Genomic DNA, 19,158 nt, shown 5'->3' on the forward strand with positions numbered 1-19,158 from the left:
GATCTGGAAAATTATCTGGGGGAAGGAAATATTTATTTGTATGGTACCGCTCTTATGTGACTTTTTAATGATTTTAGATGCAAAATTTATTCAAAAACATCTACTCATTTTCAAAACTTACTTCGTACACTTGGCTTCATTTCATGTACTAAAATAACCAATTGCGAAATATTCTCTATTGTAATAAATAGTAAAACGACCTTTCAATAATTACTATGCAAAATAACAATAACGATATTGAACTATGCAGTGGAATATGGCGAACCAACCACATCCGTGTGCTTACTCTCACGAGCTGCTGCGCACTTCTACACTGACTTGCTGATATTTTCAGAATGATGCCCAGCAGTTGGCAGCACTTCATTTGCGCATGATGGAAAGGTTTAACATTCAAAAATGTGTACCTCAGGTTTCGATTGAAAAAAAAAATACTTCTGCTGCAGCTAAGACACAGTAAAAGTTCAACATGGTTGCGAAACAGCAACTGTGTAAATCTGAAGAGGTTGAACAATCAACCAACCAGTTGAAAAAAAGATTTATTAGGCCTTGATCTAGGTTTCGATATCCCTTGATCTATCTTTTTCAGAAGAAGTGGGCCTTGTTACAACACATTAGGGTACATTAGACTAGATGAAGCCAAGTGGCTCTTGTCATATATAAAATTGACAAAACAAGAATTTTATCAATCCATGGCTTGCTTGGTATGCTTCTTATTCTGTTAATTATCTTAACCTAGATCAATAGCTAATAAATCTTTGTTTTGCAACTGTTTGGCTGATTTTTCAACCTTACAGTAAAAGTCAGTTTATATAACTGTAGCCAGAGGGTCTGAAAGGCCAACGGCCTTGCCACAGTGATAACACCGGTTCCCGTCAGATCACCGAAGTTAAGCGCTGTCGAGCTGGGCTGGCACTTGGATGGGTGACCCTCCAGTCTGCTGAGCGCTGTTGGCGAGCGGGATGCACTCAGCCCTTGTGAGGCAAACTGAGGAGCTACTTGATTGAGAAGTGAACCATGTTGCTGACGTTGGTGCCGTTGGTAAGCTGGTATCATGTAATAGGGATAGTGGCGTCTCGTTTTCTTCTCGTGTTTACTGGCGCCACTACGTTTGCTAGCGTTGTCTGTCCGTGAGTGGCAGCAGCAGTGGTTATCGACATCTAGTACCCTAGTACTAACTTTGGAAGGGCGTCAAATGTTTTCCGGGTCGGGTGTGTCGGATAGTTCGGTTGGGATGGAGCAGCAGTGAGATCCGGCAGCATGCGGACATACTGGGACCGCTGGCGGCATGCAGGCACTGCAGGATCGAGGGGCTGTAGTTGCGAGGGCGACAACCTCGCTCTCCATCAGACCCAGGACGTTTGAGTTGAGTGAACATTAAACCAGTTGTGAAACCTCCACTATTTTGAGATCACGCTGTTTGTTCGCGCATTGCTGCTCGCAGAGTCGCTGAGTGTGGTGTCCGTACTGTAAGACCTCCAGTACACACACCATCAGATTATGTGACTTGTCGCTCTAACGAAGTAGGCGAGTGTCAGCAATATGTCTCGTGGTCTTATCGTGGTGTGTTTATCTTCTGCCGTTAGGTCAGACGATAGAAATACCACTTGCATGCTTAGAGTAGCAGATTGACAGAGACCAACTTTAAACAGAACTTGATTAAATTTCACACTCATTTATTAAAATAATAACAAGCATAAAAATTTCTTAACTTGGTTCTGCATGCTATTTACAATTGACAATCTGAAGTTCCTTTGGTATTGGTACGTTAATCTTATTCTCACATATATCTCTGATACTTGACAAAAATGTCTATACATTTATCTTCATGGCTATGTACCAGAATATGGTAATCTTAATGGCGTAGACTGAAACTTGACTTGACTATAGACTGGTACAGACAAAGGTAGATCTCGTACAGACTGGTACAGGCTAATGGAGACTGACTAATCGGAGGTCTGTACACTCGTTATAATACCTTGCGCATTCATGTATTACTGCGCGAGTGTGATCCGCGAGGAGAAAAGGTTCTACGTTAGCAGCAATCTCATTGGCTGCGTTACATATTAATACGCGGATCGGCGGAAGCAAAATTTGGTCCGTCTCTATGGCAGCGCCATCTCGTAGTGCGGAGACGGAGGAGCGCTGCGCCTGCGCTGTTGTGCATAGCGGGGCGCGCTCTAGTGGGAAAATTGTGTACGCCCTGACTACGCGGAACTATGTACACAACACTGAGATGAAGAGCAACGAGGCAGTGTTTGGAGTTGGCGAAATTAATTAGCCATTCTCCACCTTTTATTATTAATCATTGAATTCCTTATGTTTATTGATTAAGTTCAACCAGCAGTATTTTTCTGCCAAGTGGCCGCTAACGTCCCAGTTGTCTGCCCTGCAGGTTAGCTTATTTTCGCGGCAGTGCACCTTTCCTCATCTTGCAGCTGGTGTCCGATAAAGCATGTGGTTCGACAGCCTCTTTGATTGTGGTTCGGATATTTGTTTCTTTTGGACTACCTTGGTCATAGTGGGTCTTTCTGCTTCTGGATGTTCTATAAACATCGAATTCTGAAGACGCAGTGCTGTCTGCAGGTTCTGCCTTGCCTGGGTTATTCCATCATTGTGCTGGTTATAAGACATTAGGTAGGTGTTGCAAGAGTGTAGGCCTGCGTTTAAACTGTCACTAGTTTGAGTTGACATCTGGTTAAGTGAATGCAGCTCTTGGCTGCCTGTCTCATCGTTTACGAAGTTGAGCGACTTTCACAGATCGATCCTTGGAGCACTGTCTGAGGCCCACTTCGCTCTTGATTTGGTCGGATTGTGATGATTGTCAATGAGGGCTTCAGCCATGAATGCAATTTGTCTTAATAATTTTTAATTATATGTTGTCTCTTAATAGTGAAAATTTGATGCTTGTCCTTTTTTTTAATAATATTTTAGTCTCTGGGACAAGTTAACTTGTTCTTAAGAATTTGCTATCTAGGCCTTCAGCCGTGAAATTGTTTTTTGAGTTATTACTATTGGGCCCTTCAGCTGACAAATAATTTGAATTTCTTGTCAATAAGGCCTTCAGCCGTGAATGCAGTTTGTCTAAAGAATTTTTAATTATATATTGTCTCTTAATAGTGAAAGTTTGATGATTGTCCTTTTACGACACTATTGCACCACAGTCCCTAAAGCAGACAGATACGCTCTATCTCGGAGTATAACTATGAAGCAGTTTAAAGTGGAACGAGTCGCAGGTAAGCCAATGTCTCGTGGAAAGATCACGAAGATAAAATTAGAGATATTTGTTAAGTAAATAAATAAAAGTGCTGAAAGCGTACGTTCGTAGAAAAATCAACCAATATCTTGCTTCCTCCTAGGTACGTCTCGTGAAACGACAGTGAGGGTAAATTAGAGAGATTGGAGCTCACATGTGGGCTTAACAACAATCGTTCTTCCTGCGGACCATTCATGACTGTAACAGGGGTGGGAATGGTACACAAAGTACCTTCCGCCATGCACCATAGTGTGGTTTGCAAAGTATAGAATTAGGTGAAGATGTAGATGGCTTCTCATTTGCCTAAGAAACGGTCACACACCCCTTGCCCTCTTACAACAGGAATTTGATCTTACATGCACTGAAACTATTACGACTAATCAAACTATGTTACCATTCTCTCCTTAGGAAATACGTGTTTCGTCTAATTAGTTTCGCGTCTTACACCTCCGAAGCGAAGACAATTCTCTTCTTGGAAATACATGATGTACAGCGGTTGCAGGGACGGGGGAGGCAGCACCTTTTGGACTCAACGCTAACTCGTATAATTGAGCGGATCGTATTGTTCCGTGTGGCCCAATGGGAGCGCTGAGAGAGGCAACACAGATAAATTCCTGTCGGGGAATTCAGAAAAAGGAAAAACACAGACAATGGAAAAGAGAAGACGGCACGTCTCCCGTATCTGTTTCTGCGCTTGTGCTCTCAAATGAGCAACATGAATGCAAAGGATTTTTATTTGATACTTGCGACGCGCACCCTTGCAGTCAGCTTTCCAATAACAATTTTCGTCTCTCGCATCAGCGGACGCGCGACATGCACGTCGACTGGTTCTTCCTAAGTGTCTTTCCATGCGGAGAAGCTGACGCATGCAACACGCGCACAGTAGAGAGTACACAGTGCACTGGCGCGAGAACAAAGGAACTTCAGTGACACCGAATTCCCAACAAGAATACCACACACTGTGACGCAGTACACCAATAAAACAGAGACGCTCTCTGTAGACTATAAAGGAACAAGGTCGTTTTTGTCTTATTCGCATCGCATCTCTCTACACATACAGGGTTATTACAAATGATTGAAGCGAATTCATAAATTCAGTGTAGCTCCATTCATTGACATATGGTCACGACACACTACAGATACGTAGAAAAACTCATAAAGTTTTGTTCGGCAGAAGCCGCACTTCAGGTTTCTGCCGTCAGAGCGCTCGAGAGCGCAGTGAGACAAAATGGCGACAGGAGCCGAGAAAGCGTATGTCGTGCTTGAAATGCACTCACATCAGTCAGTCATAACAGTGCAACGACACTTCAGGACGACGTTCAACGAAGGTCCACCAACTGCTAACGCCATTCGGCGATGGTATGCGCAGTTTAAAGGCTCTGTAAGGGGAAATCAACGGGTCGGCCTGCAGTGAGCGAAGAAACGGTTGAACGCGTGCGGGCAAGTTTCACGCGTAGCCCGCGGAAAATTGGCTCATGCCAGAACTGGAGACCGACAGCGCCGACTTCATCTTTCAACAGGATGGTGCTCCACCGCACTTCCATCATGATGTTCGGCATTTCTTAAACAGGAGATTGGAAAACCGATGGATCGGTCGTGGTGGAGATCATGATCAGCAATTCATGTCATAGCCTCCACGCTCTCCCCACTTAACCCCATGCGATTTCTTTCTGTGGGGTTATGTAAAAGATTCAGTGTTTAAACCTCCTCTACCAAGAAACGTGCCAGAACTGAGAGGTCGCATCAACGATGCTTTCGAACTCATTGACGGGGACATGCTGCGCCGAGTGTGGGAGGAACTTGATTATCGGCTTGATGTCTGCCGAATCACTAAAGGGGCACATATCGAACATTTGTGAATGCCTAAAAAAACTTTTTGAGTTTTTGTATGTGTGTGCAAAGCATTGTGAAAATATCTCAAATAATGAAGTTATTGTATAGCTGTGAAATCGCTTCAATCATTTGTAATAACCCTGTACAAGGGGCGAGCAAAAAGTTTCAAAAATGTTCAGATGTGTGTGAAATCTTATGGGACTTAACTGCTATCCCTAAGCTTACACGCTACTTAACCTAAATTATCCTAAGGACAAACACACACACCCATGCCCGAGGGAGGACCCGAACCTCCGCCGGGATCAGCCGCACAGTCCACGACTGCAGCGCCTGAGACCGCTCGGCTAATCCCGCGCGGCAAAAAGTTTCCGCTCGAAGGCTGTACAGTCAAAAATCGGCATGCCAATCAGGTAAAATCGCCATGAGCACTGAAGTAATTACCCCACCGACACATCAGGTTGAAAATACCCATTAGGTAAAACATTGTGTCCTGCTGCGTAGAGAAATCCGTGACTGCCTGCTGCCCATCTTCGTCCAACAGATATCGTCAAGCCTTCAAGGTGTTTTTTAAGGGACCGAAGCGTGATAATCGCATGGGCAGAGTTCAGGACAATAGGGCGGGTGCTCAAGGGTCTCCCGCTTGAGCTGACGTTACTTCTGCATAACTCCCAGATCTCTTGTGTCGAATCGCGACCAGTGCGGAGTTTGGTGGACCATTCCACAACGGTCGTTCTCGATAGACGTTGTGTCCCATTCATATTGTTTATTCTCTGATGAAATGTCTGTTGGTGTTTGTCCTTTGGCAGCCAAGGAAAGAATAACAGCACATTGGTCGTGTTAGGACGCATTTGGTAATGACGTCGCCATAGTTCACGTTTCCTCGTTAACCGCACGCACGTGGGAAACACACGAATGCCACACTAGTCCCTTGCCTCCATGTCGTTACTTACACACCCGCATCGGATTCGAACTACGTTGTATATACGCTGTAGCGACGAACTCAAATGCAAACTTTTTGATCACCACTTATATGTTCTGAGAATTGCATGGCGCGGGCTGTATTATGATGTAGCATGTGTTAAGATTTCTTAACGTGCAGTTCACGGATTGACTGTGCGAAGGATGGCTACATTCAGCTCTTATTTCTCCAATTTATCTACACGATCCCTACTAAATTGATAGCGATAAGAAGAACATACGTAATTTCGTCCTTGAAAGACGGATCTTGATGTTTTCTAAGTAGGTTGTCGCAAGACTTCTTTCGAGTGTCAGTCAGTTAAGATTTTTCGATTCTTCTGTTACATTAACTTCTCATGTACACTCTCTCCTCAGTCTAACAGGTATTTTACCAGAAATGACAACATGTTCCGCCTGGAAGTAGTATCACAATCGTGATTTCTGCGTGTGTGGATAATATAGGTGGTTTATTAGTACTTGCCATGCAAGTGATTTGTATGCAACCTCTTTTGAAGATAAGTAACAGTTCCCCATAATCCTGGCTTTGAACCGTAGCTTACTATTTGCTTTAGCTACTTCTCACTCTACACGATTATTCCATTTCACATCTCTACACATTGTTACTGCTAAATATTAGAAGAACAGCACTATCAAAAACTGTGACTCATTAATTCTATAGTCCAAGCATAATGTTTCGACTTTTTTTCGGTATTTCATCTACTTCCTGACAAATGTAGCGTTATCACCCCCTGAGCCGTTCGGAATCCTACTACACCAAGGGGTATCGATATGCTGGTTTACACACAAAAGTTCATAAAATAATTATGTCCATCAAAATTAATTATTTCACTTCTGAATATTTATATTCCACGTATCTAGCATAATGATGAAGTTTTAAAATTAAATGTTGTAAAATAAATTTATTAAATTTTGCTAAATATGCACCAGCGAATGTCTCTGACAGAGATCTAAACACTTTGCTTTCTATAGTATCTGTGTTCTTCTTCACCGTGTACAGACTTGGCGGGAAGTTGTGCTGAACGGTGGTCAAGTGAGTGGGTGAGGTTACAGTAAGCAGACATGTTGTTCGAATTATTAGTTCAAAGTGTATCATTACAAGGTGTAAAAAGTTTCAGAATAGATGTGTTTATTTGTTCAGATACTTTACTTCATTTTGTAATTTGAGTATTGCCAGTTGTTCACAATCCTTTCATCAGATAATTTTCTACATACTATACCACCCTGCGGATGTTATCATGCCTCTAAAGAGGACAACGAAGCCAATATCAGGACAATAAGCTAAGTAGAAACTTTGTATGTGCTTATATCCCACGGTCCAACTCAGTTCAAAATAGTGACTAACGGCCGATCTGTGGACGAGTTACTGAATATGCCCCCCTTGTTGCAGCGGTGTACCGTAGGTCTCTAGAAGAGCGTAGTGTTCCAAAGGATTGGAAAAGGGCACAGGTCATCCCCGTTTTCAAGAAGGGACGTCGAACGGATGTGCAGAACTATAGACCTATATCTCTAACGTCGATCAGTTGTAGAATTTTGGAACACGTATTATGTTCGAGTATAATGACTTTTCTGGAGACTAGAAATCTACTCTGTAGGAATCAGCATGGGTTTCGAAAAAGACGGTCGTGTGAAACCCAGCTCGCGCTATTCGTCCACGAGACTCAGAGGGCCATAGACACGAGTTCACAGGTAGATGCCGTGTTTCTTGACTTCCGCAAGGCGTTCGATACAGTTCCCCACAGTCGTTTAATTAACAAAATAAGAGCATATGGACTATCAGACCAATTGTGTGATTCGATTGAGGAGTTCCTAGATAACAGGACGCAGCATGTTATTCTCAATGGAGAGAAGTCTTCCGAAGTAAGAGTGATTTCAGGTGTGCCGCAGGGGAGTGTCATAGGACCGTTGCTATTCACAATATACGTAAATGACCTGGTGGATGACATCGGAAGTTCACTGAGGCTTTTTGCAGATGACGCTGTGGTGTATCGAGAGGTTGTAACAATGGAAAATTGTACTGAAATGCAGGAGGATCTGCAGCGAATTGACGCATGGTGCAGGGAATGGCAATTGAATCTAAATGTAGACAAGTGTAATGTGCTGCGAATACACAGAAAGATAGATCCTTTATCATTTAGCTAAAAAATAGCAGGTCAGCAACTGGAAGCAGTTAATACCATAAATTATCTGGGAGTACGCATTAGGAGTGATTTAAAATGGAATGATCATATAATGTAGATCGTCGGTAAAGCAGATGCCAGACTGAGATTCATTGGAAGAATCCTAAGGAAATGCAATCCGAAAACAAAGGAAGTAGGGTACAGTACGCTTGTTCGCCCATTGCTTGAATACTGCTCAGCAGTGTGAGATCCGTACCAGATAGGGTTGATACAAGACATAGAGAAGATCCAACGGAGAGCAGCGCGCTTCGTTACAGGATCATTTAGTAATCGCGAAAGCGTTACGGAGATGATAGATAAACTCCAGTGGAAGAGTCTGCAGGAGAGACGCTCAGTAGCTCGGTACAGGCTTTTGTCAAAGTTTCGAGAACATACCTTCACCGAAGAGTCAAGCAGTATATTGCTCCCTCCTACGTATATCTCGCGAAGAGACCATGAGAATAAAATCAGAGAGATTAGAGCCCACACAGAGGCATACCGACAATCCTTCTTTCCACGAACAATACGAGACTGGAATAGAAGGGAGAACCGATAGAGGTACTCAAGGTACCCTCCGCCCCACACAGTCAGGTGGCTTGCGCAGTATGGATGTAGATGTAGATGTAGATGTAGTGTTGAAGCGGCATATTACACAAAGGAGAAGTTCATCCAGCTTCAGTGACACGCGCTACAAGAGAGGCGCTCGACACCACTTCGTGCTTTACTGTTGAACTTCTGAGAGCGTGCATTACTAGAGGAGTCAATTAACATACACTGAGGCGAAGAAAGTCATGGGGTACGTGCTACCATCGTTTCGGACCTACTTTTGCCCAGCGCAGTGTAACAACTCAACGTGGCATGGACTCCGCAAACTGTTGGAAGTCCCCCGCAGAAATATTGAGGCATGCTGCCTCTATAGCTGTCCATAATTGCTGAAATGTTGCCACAGCAGGATTTTACGTACGAACTGACCTCTCGATTATGTCCCACAAATGTTCGGATTTACGTCGGCGTGGATGGCTAAATAATTCGCTCGAACTGTTGTTCAAACCAATAGCCAACAGTTGACGCCTGGTGATATGACTCATACTCATCCACAAAAATTCCACTGTCATTGCGGAACATGAAGTTCATGAATGGTTCAAATGGCTCTGAGCACTATGGGACTTAACATCTATGGTCATCAGTCCCCTAGAACTTAGAACTACTTAAACCTAACTAACCTAAGGACATCACACAACACCCAGTCAACACGAGGCAGAGAAAAGAAGTTCATGAATGGCTTCAGATTGTCTACAAGTAGCAAAAATGTTCAAATGTGTGTGAAATCTTATGAGACTTAACTGCTATGGTCATCAGTCCCTAAGCTTACACACTAGTTAACCTAAATTATTCTAAGGACAAAAACACACACCCATGCCCGAGGGAGGACTCGAACTTCCGCCGGGACCAGCGGCACAGGCCACGACTGCAGCGTCTCAGACCGCTCGGCTAATCCCGCGCGGCTACAAGTAACCGGACACAACCATTTCCAGTCAATGACCTGTTCAGTTTGACCTGAGGACCCGTCCATTGCATGTAAACACAGGCCCCGCCGTTGTTGAGCCACCACCAGCGTACACAGTGCCTTGTTGACGACGGTTTCGTGGCGTCTGTGGCGCACTCAAACCACAGTCGAACCCTACCATCAGCTCTTAGCAACTGAAATCGGGACTCATCTGACCAGGCCACAGTTTTCCAGTCGTCTAGTCTCCAACCGATACGCTGCCGACGATAATGGGCTGTTTAGCAAAGACACTCGCGTCGGTCGTCTGTTGCCATAGCCTATTAACACCACATTTCGCCGCACTGTTCTAATGGATACGTTCGTCGTACGTCCCACATTCATTTCTACGGTGGTTTCACGTAGTTTTGTTGCTTGTCTGTTAACACTGACAGTTCTGCGCAAACGCCGCTGCTCTCGGTCGTTAAGGGAAGGCCGTCGGTCTACACTGTTGTCCGTGGCGAGAGGTAATGCATGAAGTTTGGTATTCTCGACACACTTTTGAGATTGGGTATCTCCCTGTCCCCTAACGATTTGCAAAATGGAATTTGCAATGCGGCTAGCTCCAGCTACCATTCTTTATTCAAAGTCTGTTAACTCCTGTCGTGCGGCCATAATCATGTCGAAACCTTTTCATATGAACCACCTGAAAGCAAATAATAGCTCATCCAATGCACTGCCCTTTTATGTCTGGTGTACGCGATAGTTCTGCCATCTGTATATGTGCACATCGCAATAGACTTTTGCCACCACTTTGTACTGATTCCTTCTATATATACCTCTCGGAGAGATTATGAAGGAAAATTGGAGAAATTCGAGTTCACACTGAAGCTTATTAAATCACGTTATGGCATCACATAATTGACCACTGTAACGTTAAAGGAGTAAAGTGACAGTGGAGCACAAAGTACCCTCCTCCACACACCGTACGTTGGCTTGTGGAGTATAGATGTAGATGTAGATGTTCCCCTGCTACTCATCTTCGGTGGTTGAATTACATCACAGGACGCACATAAACATTCAATTAGACGTTATAAACTGGTAGAAATTTTCCAAATTTGAATTCTTTTTATTAGTAGAACTGATATATGCTGCACGGTATAATTGAGGTTACTGTTCACAATCATGAAGTAAACAACTGTTCAAATACTTTCGCCCTTGAGAATGCTTGTGAACGTTCGTTTCATTAAATAACACAGAGAGTTGTTCATCTACTTATTGGTTCGAAATACTAACGCTTCTTACATGTGAGTACATGCATGGGTCGGTATACATTTTGTTTGCTTCTACTGCTTGCTTTCTGTGATCAAATGTATGCAAGTAAGTTGCGTTTACTTGTATTATAACTCGATCTCCAACAGTCTCCACTCGCTTTACACTTACACATCGATAACTAATTACACAGGGCAACGATGGAAAAACTTTTTAGCTGAAAATACCTTATTCTTATGTTTTTAGGTAAATCAAAATTTAATACTTAAAAAACTGTATCATCCACCATTTCTTCACATTTTACAGTTAAATTTATTAAATTAAGCAATTTTTAAAGAATTTAACAGCTTTTGTATAGTTAAAATAATTTAAAAAGGAGGTGTAATGAACGTAGATGACGTTGGTAGCACTGCTGAAAAACATTTGCTGGCAAAAAAAGGTCGATTCTATTTTTGTGTTAACAGAGGGTGTTTTGTTTATTGTCAACCTAACCTCACTTTCCCGTTTCCTGTACAAGTGCTCTGTACAATGTCTAATCGCGGTTGTAAAAACTCTGCTGACAGTTTTTGTTATATTTGTGCTGAATTTGTGATTAAAAATCACCGAAGAAACATTACAGACTTTTTGAAAAAGTTTTATCTATCACACTTTGGATCTAAACTTGGTGTTCAAGATAATTCTTGGGTGCCGCATGAGGTAAGTTATATGTGTGTTGAAGATCTGAGAAAATGGTCCAAAAAGGAGAAAAAACCTTTAGATTTGCTGTTCCTATGATATGGAGGGAGCCAAGAACTAATTCTGATGATCGATACTTTTGCAGTATTGACATTACTGGTCATAATCCGAAAAACAGGAAGCTAATAAGCTACCCTAACCTTCCGCCCGCCATCCGACCAGTAGGGCATGGTGTAGATTTGCCGGTTCCTGAACCACCAGATGATTTAAATTCTATTCCAACAGAACTATTTTCTGATGCACTATCTGATTTAGATGAACCAGATGATGATGTATTCCACTGTTATGCAAACAGTCTAGAGCCGAAATTGTTTCCTCAGACCGAGCTTAACGATTTGGTTAGGGATCTATGCTTAACGAAAGAAAAAGCTGAATTACTTGGCTCTAGATTAAAAGAAAAGAACTTATTGGCAACTGGAACCAGCATATACATGTAAAGAAAACGAGAGCAACAATTTTCCAAGTTTTTTCAACAAGAAGGTGATTTAGCGTACTGCTCAGACATTCCCAGTCTGATGAGTAGTTTGATAGTGAATACAAAAAGGAATACTGGAGGCTGTTTATTGCTTCATCCAAAACTAATTTAAATGCTGTTTTATTACAGAACATATATGCATCTATACTTGTTGGACATTCTGTACATGTGAAAGAAAGATATGAAAACCTAGAAATAGTGCGAAATAAAATATACTATTCTGCTCATGGTTGGATGATATGTGGCGATCTAAAAGTGACATGCATGCTCCTTGGTCAGCAAGGTGGCTTTACCAAATTTCCACGTTTCTTGTGTGAATAGGACAGTGGGGCTAGGGATAAACACTGGTGCAGGAAGAACTGGCCTGTGAGCGAGTCTTTAAAACCTGGTGAGAAGAACATTCTACGCAAAACCTTGTAGATCCAAAAAACGTACTCCTACCATCTCTTACATATAAAGTTTGTCCTAATGAAACAGTTTTTAAAGACTTTGCCTAAAGATGGACCATGTTTTAAGTATCTCTGCCAAAAGTTTCCACACCTTTCAGAAGAGAAACTAAAAGAAGACATTTTTGTCGGACTTGACATTAGAAAATTGATGTTTGGTGTTACCTCTGAATCCACAATAACCTTACATGAGAATGAAGCGTGGGTATGATTCAAGAAAGTCGTTACAAAGTTCTTAGGACATGAAAAAGATCCAGAATATGTTTCTATTATATCTACAATGTTAAAGAAGTTTAAAACTTTAGGATGTTTAATGAGCCTGAAAGTTCACTTTTTGAACAGTTACCTTGATTACTTTCCGGACAATATGGGATGTGTTAGTGAGGAGCAAGGAGAGCGTTTCCACCAGGACACTAAAGTGATGGAAAACAACATGATGGGAGACTACTGTTGGTCACTTCACCGAGAAGTTCAGCAAGTGACTCACCGTAGAAAAAGTTACACAAGAAGCTTCAAAGAAAAAAGAGAAAGAAAATACAAACCGATTCAAGCTGACAAGTGAAATCTCTATCAACATATATCTTTGTTTTAAGTAGCTTTCTGTAAATACAAACCATGCTTATGTTGCAACAAAGCGTTTCATTAATTTCCCCGTTTACCGTATAGCAAAGGATTTTTATACTATATAATAAAAAGCATATTGCTCAAAAACTATGGGTGATACAAGAAATCTAAGGGTAAATTTGGATTCAGCTCATAAAAATCTATAAAGATCACCTATCAAAGAAAAAAGTTTTTTTAAAAAAAAACTTCGTTGGCCTGTGTTATTTGTGACTAGAAACTTTGGTGCCTATCGCACACTATGCCATCAACAAGACCAACGGAGCACTTTTACCCCATCTGTAACGACAACTAGTCTCCTTAAACTGTCTGAATTTCCTGTTACTCTGATTTTGCATTAATTTTAATTTCTCGGACATATTTCTCACGCAATCTCAAGTACACACCTACAGTACTTTTTACAACAAATTTCACATTTCCTGTTACAGGCTCCTAGGGACTGTACGAGGTGCATTCAAGTTCTAAGGCCTCCGATTTTTTTTCTAATTAACTACTCACCCGAAATCGATGAAACTGGTGTTACTTCTCGACGTAATCGCCCTGCAGACGTACACATTTTTCACAACACTGACGTCATGATTCCATGGCAGCGGCGAAGGCTTCTTTAGGAGGCTGTTTTGACCACTGGAAAATCGCTGAGGCAATAGCAGCACGGCTGGTGAATGTACAGCCACGGAGAGTGTCTTTCATTGCTGGAAAAAGCCAAAAGTCACTAGGAGCCAGGTCAGGTGAGTAGGGAGCGTGAGGAATCACTTCAAAGTTGTTATCACGAAGAACCTGTTGCGTAACGTTAGCTCGTCGTACGGGTGCGTTGTCTCGGTGAAAAAGCACATGCACAGCCCTTCCTGGACGTTTTTGTTGCAGTGCAGGAAGGAATTTGTTCTTCAAAACATTTTCGTAGGATGCACCTGTTACCGTAATGCCCTTTGGAACGCAATGGGTAAGGATTACGCCTTCGCTGTCCCAGAACATGGACACCATCATTTTTTCAGCACTGGCGGTTACCCAAATTTTTTTTGGTGGCGGTAAATCTGAGTGCCTCCATTGAGCTGACTGGCGCTTTGTTTCTGGATTGAAAAATGGCATCCACGTCTCATCCATGTCACAACCGACGAAAAGAAAGTCCCATTCGTGCTGTCGTTGCGCGTCAACATTGCTTGGCAACATGCCACACGGGCAGCCATGTGGTCGTCCGTCAGCATTCGTGGCACCCACATGGATGACACTTTTCGCATTTTCAGGTCGTCATGCAGGATTGTGTGCACAGAACCCACAGAAATGCCAACTCTGGAGGCGATCTGTTCAACAGTCATTCGGCGATCCCCCAAAACAATTCTCTCCACTTTCTCGATCGTGTAGTCAGACCGGCTTGTGCGAGCCCGAGGTTGTTTCGGTTTGTTGTCACACGATGTTCTGCCTTCATTAAACTGTCGCACCCACGAACGCACTTTCGACACATCCATAACTCCATCACTACATGTCTCCTTCAACTGTCGATGAATTTCAATTGGTATCACACCACGCAAATTCAGAAAAAGAATGATTGCACGCTGTTCAAGTAAGGAAAACGTCGCCATTTTAAGTATTTAAAACAGTTCTCATTCTCGCCGCTGGCGGTAAAATTCCATCTGCCGTACGGTGCTGCCTTCTCTGGGATGTATTGACAATGAACGCGGCCTCATTTTAAAACAATGCGCATGTTTCTATCCCTTTACAGTCCGGAGAAAAAAATCGGAGGCCTTAGAACTTGAATGCACCTCGTAGAGCAGATTTAGTAGGCTCTGAGCACTATGCGACTTAACTGCTGAGGTCATCAGTCGCCTAGAACTTAGAACTAATTAAACCTAACTAATCTAAGGACATCACACACATCCATGCCCGAGGCAGGATTCGAACCTGCGACCGTAGCGATCGCTCGTTTCCAGACTGCAGCGCCTAGAACCGCACGGCTACTCCGGCCGGCAAGGCTTAGTAGATAAGTAAACATCCCGGTAGTATGCAAAATACGCCTGAAGATCGGATCACCTTCAGATGTCCCACTTGATGGTGGACACGCAGTGGGGACAGTGAGCTCTGATATGCGCGCATTACAGGGTCTCATGACATTGGCAATGTTTCGAGTACTCGTCCTCGGGTTCTGTTCTGCATCTCGCTGTTCTCATTTCTGATATTTCTCCTTATTTTCGTCTTTCTTCGATTTACTCTTAATCCATATTCTGCGCTCATAAGACTATTCATTCCATTCAACACATTCCGTATTTCTTCTTCGCTGCAGTATTCTCATATACTCTTTCTGTCTCTTCATTACATGCTCTGCGACGGTGGCATGTGTACCTGTGTCGTTGTCGGTGTTGGTTTGATGTCGATTCTGATGAGAACAGCCCTATCGCTAAACTGTTCACAGTAACTCACTCTGTGCCCTACCTTCGTGTTCATAACGTATCCTACTCCCGTTATACATTTTTTCTGTTGCTATTTATATTACCCTACACTCGTTTGACCAGAAACCTTTGCCTTCTTTGCATTTCACTCCACTGGCCCTCACTGTATCTACAGGGTGTTTCAAAAATGACCGGTATATTTGAAACGGCAATAAAAACTAAACGAGCAGCGATAGAAATACACCGTTTGTTGCAATATGCTTGGGACAACAGTACATTTTCAGGCAGACAAACTTTCGAAATTACAGTAGTTACAATCTTCAACAACAGATTGCGCTGCAAGCGATGTGAACGATATAGAAGACAACGCCGTCTGTGGGTGCGCCATTCTGTACGTCGTCTTTCTGCTGTAAGCGTGTGCTGTTCACAGAGTGCAAGTGTGCTGTGGACAACATGGTTTATTCCTTAGAACACAGGATTTTTCTGGTGTTGGAATTCCACCGCCTAGAACACAGTGTTGTTGCAACAAGACGATGTTTTCAACGGAGGTTTAATGTAACCAAAGGATCAAAAAGCGATACAATAAAGGAACTGTTTGAAAAATTTCAACGGACTGGGAACGTGACGGATGAACGTGCTGGAAAGGTAGGGCGACCGCGTACGGCAACCACAGAGGGTAACGCGCAGCTAGTGCAGCAGGTGATCCGACAGCGGCCTCGGGTTTCCGTTCGCCGTGTTGCAGCTGCGGTCCAAATGACGCCAACGTCCACGTATCGTCTCATGCGCCAGAGTTTACACCTCTATCCGTACAAAATTCAAACGCGGCAACCCCTCAGCGCCGCTACCATTGCTGCACGAGAGACATTCGCTAACGATATAGTGCACAGGATTGATGACGGCGATATGCATGTGGGCAGCATTTGGTTTACTGACGAAGCTTATTTTTACCTGGACGGCTTCGTCAATAAACAGAACTGGCGCATATGGGGAACCGAAAAGCCCCATGTTGCAGTCCCATCGTCCCTGCATCCTCAAAAAGTACTGGTCTGGGCCGCCATTTCTTCCAAAGGAATCATTGGCCCATTTTTCAGATCCGAAACGATTACTGCATCACGCTATCTGGACATTCTTCGTGAATTTGTGGCGGTACAAACTGCCTTAGACGACACTGCGAACACCTCGTGGTTTATGCAAGATGGTGCCCGGCCACATCGCACGGCCGACGTCTTTAATTTCCTGAATGAATATTTCGATGATCGTGTGATTGCTTTGGGCTATCCGAAACATACAGGAGGCGGCGTGGATTGGCCTCCCTATTCGCCAGACATGAACCCCTGTGACTTCTTTCTGTGGGGACACTTGAAAGACCAGGTGTACCGCCAGAATCCAGAAACAATTGAACAGCTGAAGCAGTACATCTCATCTGCATGTGAAGCCATTCCGCCAGACACGTTGTCAAAGGTTTCGGGTGATTTCATTCAGAGACTACGCCATATTATTGCTACGCATGGTGGATATGTGGAAAATATCGTACTATAGAGTTTCCCAGACCGCAGCGCCATCTGTTGTTGACAATTGTAACTACTGTAATTTCGAAAGTTTGTCTGCCTGAAAATGTACTGTTGTCCCAAGCATATTGCAACAAACGTTGTATTTCTATCGCTGCTCGTTTAGTTTTTATTACCGTTTCAAATATACCGGTCATTTTTGAAACACCCTGCATATTGGGTCTTGTAATTTCCCTTTCCAGGTTTTCTGACTTCAAAATTTTGACATTCCACGCCCTAACTTATGTAACGTCACCCTTCCGTTGGTTATTCAGTCTTTTTCTCGTGGTCATCTCCCAACTGGCAGTCCTCTACTGGAGATATGAATAGGGGACTTGTCGGCAATCTTTTGGTTCAAATGGCTCTGAGCACTATGGGACTTAACATCTGAGGTCATCAGTCCCCTAGAACGTAGAACTACTTAAACCTAACTAACCTAAGGACATCACATACATCCATGCCCGAGGCAGGATTCGAACCTGCGACCGTAGCAGTCACGCGGTTCCGTACTGAAGCGCCTAGAACCGCTCGGCCACAGCGGCCGGCGGCAATCTTTTGCCGATGCAGAGATCATCATGACTCTTTCAATTACAGGCTACATGGCCTGTGGATGCACAGTATGTGCCTTTAATGCAGTGTTTTCCATGGTCTTCTGAGTCCTCATGCCGGTGATCTGATAATTCGCCTTTTAGTGGCAGTTTCCCAGCCCAAGGTCAAGAGAGTGCCCTGAACATCTGTCCGCTCTGCCCTCTTTCAAGAGTCCGTTGGCGGAACGAGGGTGACCTGTTATGCCGGAAGTCATCGACTGCCATTTATGATGATTTTTATTCAAAATTGAAAGAGTGGCGAGATTCGAACCCGTGACTAACGACCATTTCTTTTATCTCAGTTTGTTCGTCGTTGTTCGCTGCATTTGTTAGGGGTGGACGTCCCATGACATCCGTTCTAGTTCGTTATTGATCTACTCACACAGTTTTTTTTTATTACAGAGGACAACTATCCCTCTGACCAAACACGCTCAGCCACCATGCCGGCAGATTAGTAGTCAAAGACGTTACCCTTGGATGACGGGTAACATACATCATAAACACAGATGGCTTCAATGAAATAAAAAAATAATAAAGAACTGCAGGAAACTCCATCACAACAGCACACCGTGCTTTCAGCTTTCGTGAAGGCACAACTTTACAATCCTCTACATTAGGAGCTAATCACCAGTCTTGTTATCATGGTGATATTTGGTTGTGTTGTAAATGGATACTACTTGTAATATTCCTCCGTATGTTGTTTGTGTTATTTACTGCCCTGATATGTAGAACCATATGTAATACCTGCGTGTATTTTGTATCCTCTGAATTAGTTTACGAAACATACTGTCATGCAAAACCAACTGTAGCATTCTTATATTATACTGTTAATAATAAGCAATGAAACAAACAGAAATACAGTTACCTATCCGGACAGCAAAACCTCAAAAACAAGTGTAATAATCGTGTGTGTTAACCTAAGGAATAAGCATCAGACTTAAGCTCGTTTCTTCAAACAAGTCATTAGTTCTACATCTACATCTACATCCATACTCCGCAAGCTACCTGACGGTGTGTGGCGGAGGGTACCTTGAGTACCTCTATCGGTTCTCCCTTCTATTCCAGTCTCGTATTGTTCGTGGAAAGAAAGATTGTCGTTTTGCCTCTGAGTGGGCTCTAATCTCTCTGATTTTATCCTCATGGTCTCTTCGAGAGATATACGTAGGAGGGAGCAATATACTGCTTGTCTCCTCGGTGAAGGTATGTTCTCGAAACTTCAACAAAAGCCCGTACCGAGCTACTGAGCGTCTCTCCTGCAGAGTCTTCCACTGGAGTTTATCTATCATCTCCGTAACGCTTTCGCGATTACTAAATTATCCTGTAACGAAGCGCGCTGCTCTACGTTGGATTTTCTCTATCTCTTCTATCAACCCTATCTGGTACGGATCCCA

At 43.2% G+C, this 19,158-nt stretch overlaps 1 protein-coding gene and 1 pseudogene across 1 annotated transcript in view; both read left to right on the plus strand.

The window, feature by feature from the left end:
- The window catches only part of LOC126175495 (cholecystokinin receptor-like), a 1,200,755-nt gene that overhangs the window by 807,561 nt on the left and 374,036 nt on the right, over nucleotides 1–19,158 (plus strand). The window lies entirely within an intron of this gene.
- Nucleotides 836–953, plus strand: LOC126177944 (5S ribosomal RNA; annotated as a pseudogene).

This window comes from Schistocerca cancellata, chromosome 3 (assembly GCF_023864275.1).
Source record: "Schistocerca cancellata isolate TAMUIC-IGC-003103 chromosome 3, iqSchCanc2.1, whole genome shotgun sequence".
NCBI lineage: Eukaryota > Metazoa > Arthropoda > Insecta > Orthoptera > Acrididae > Schistocerca > Schistocerca cancellata.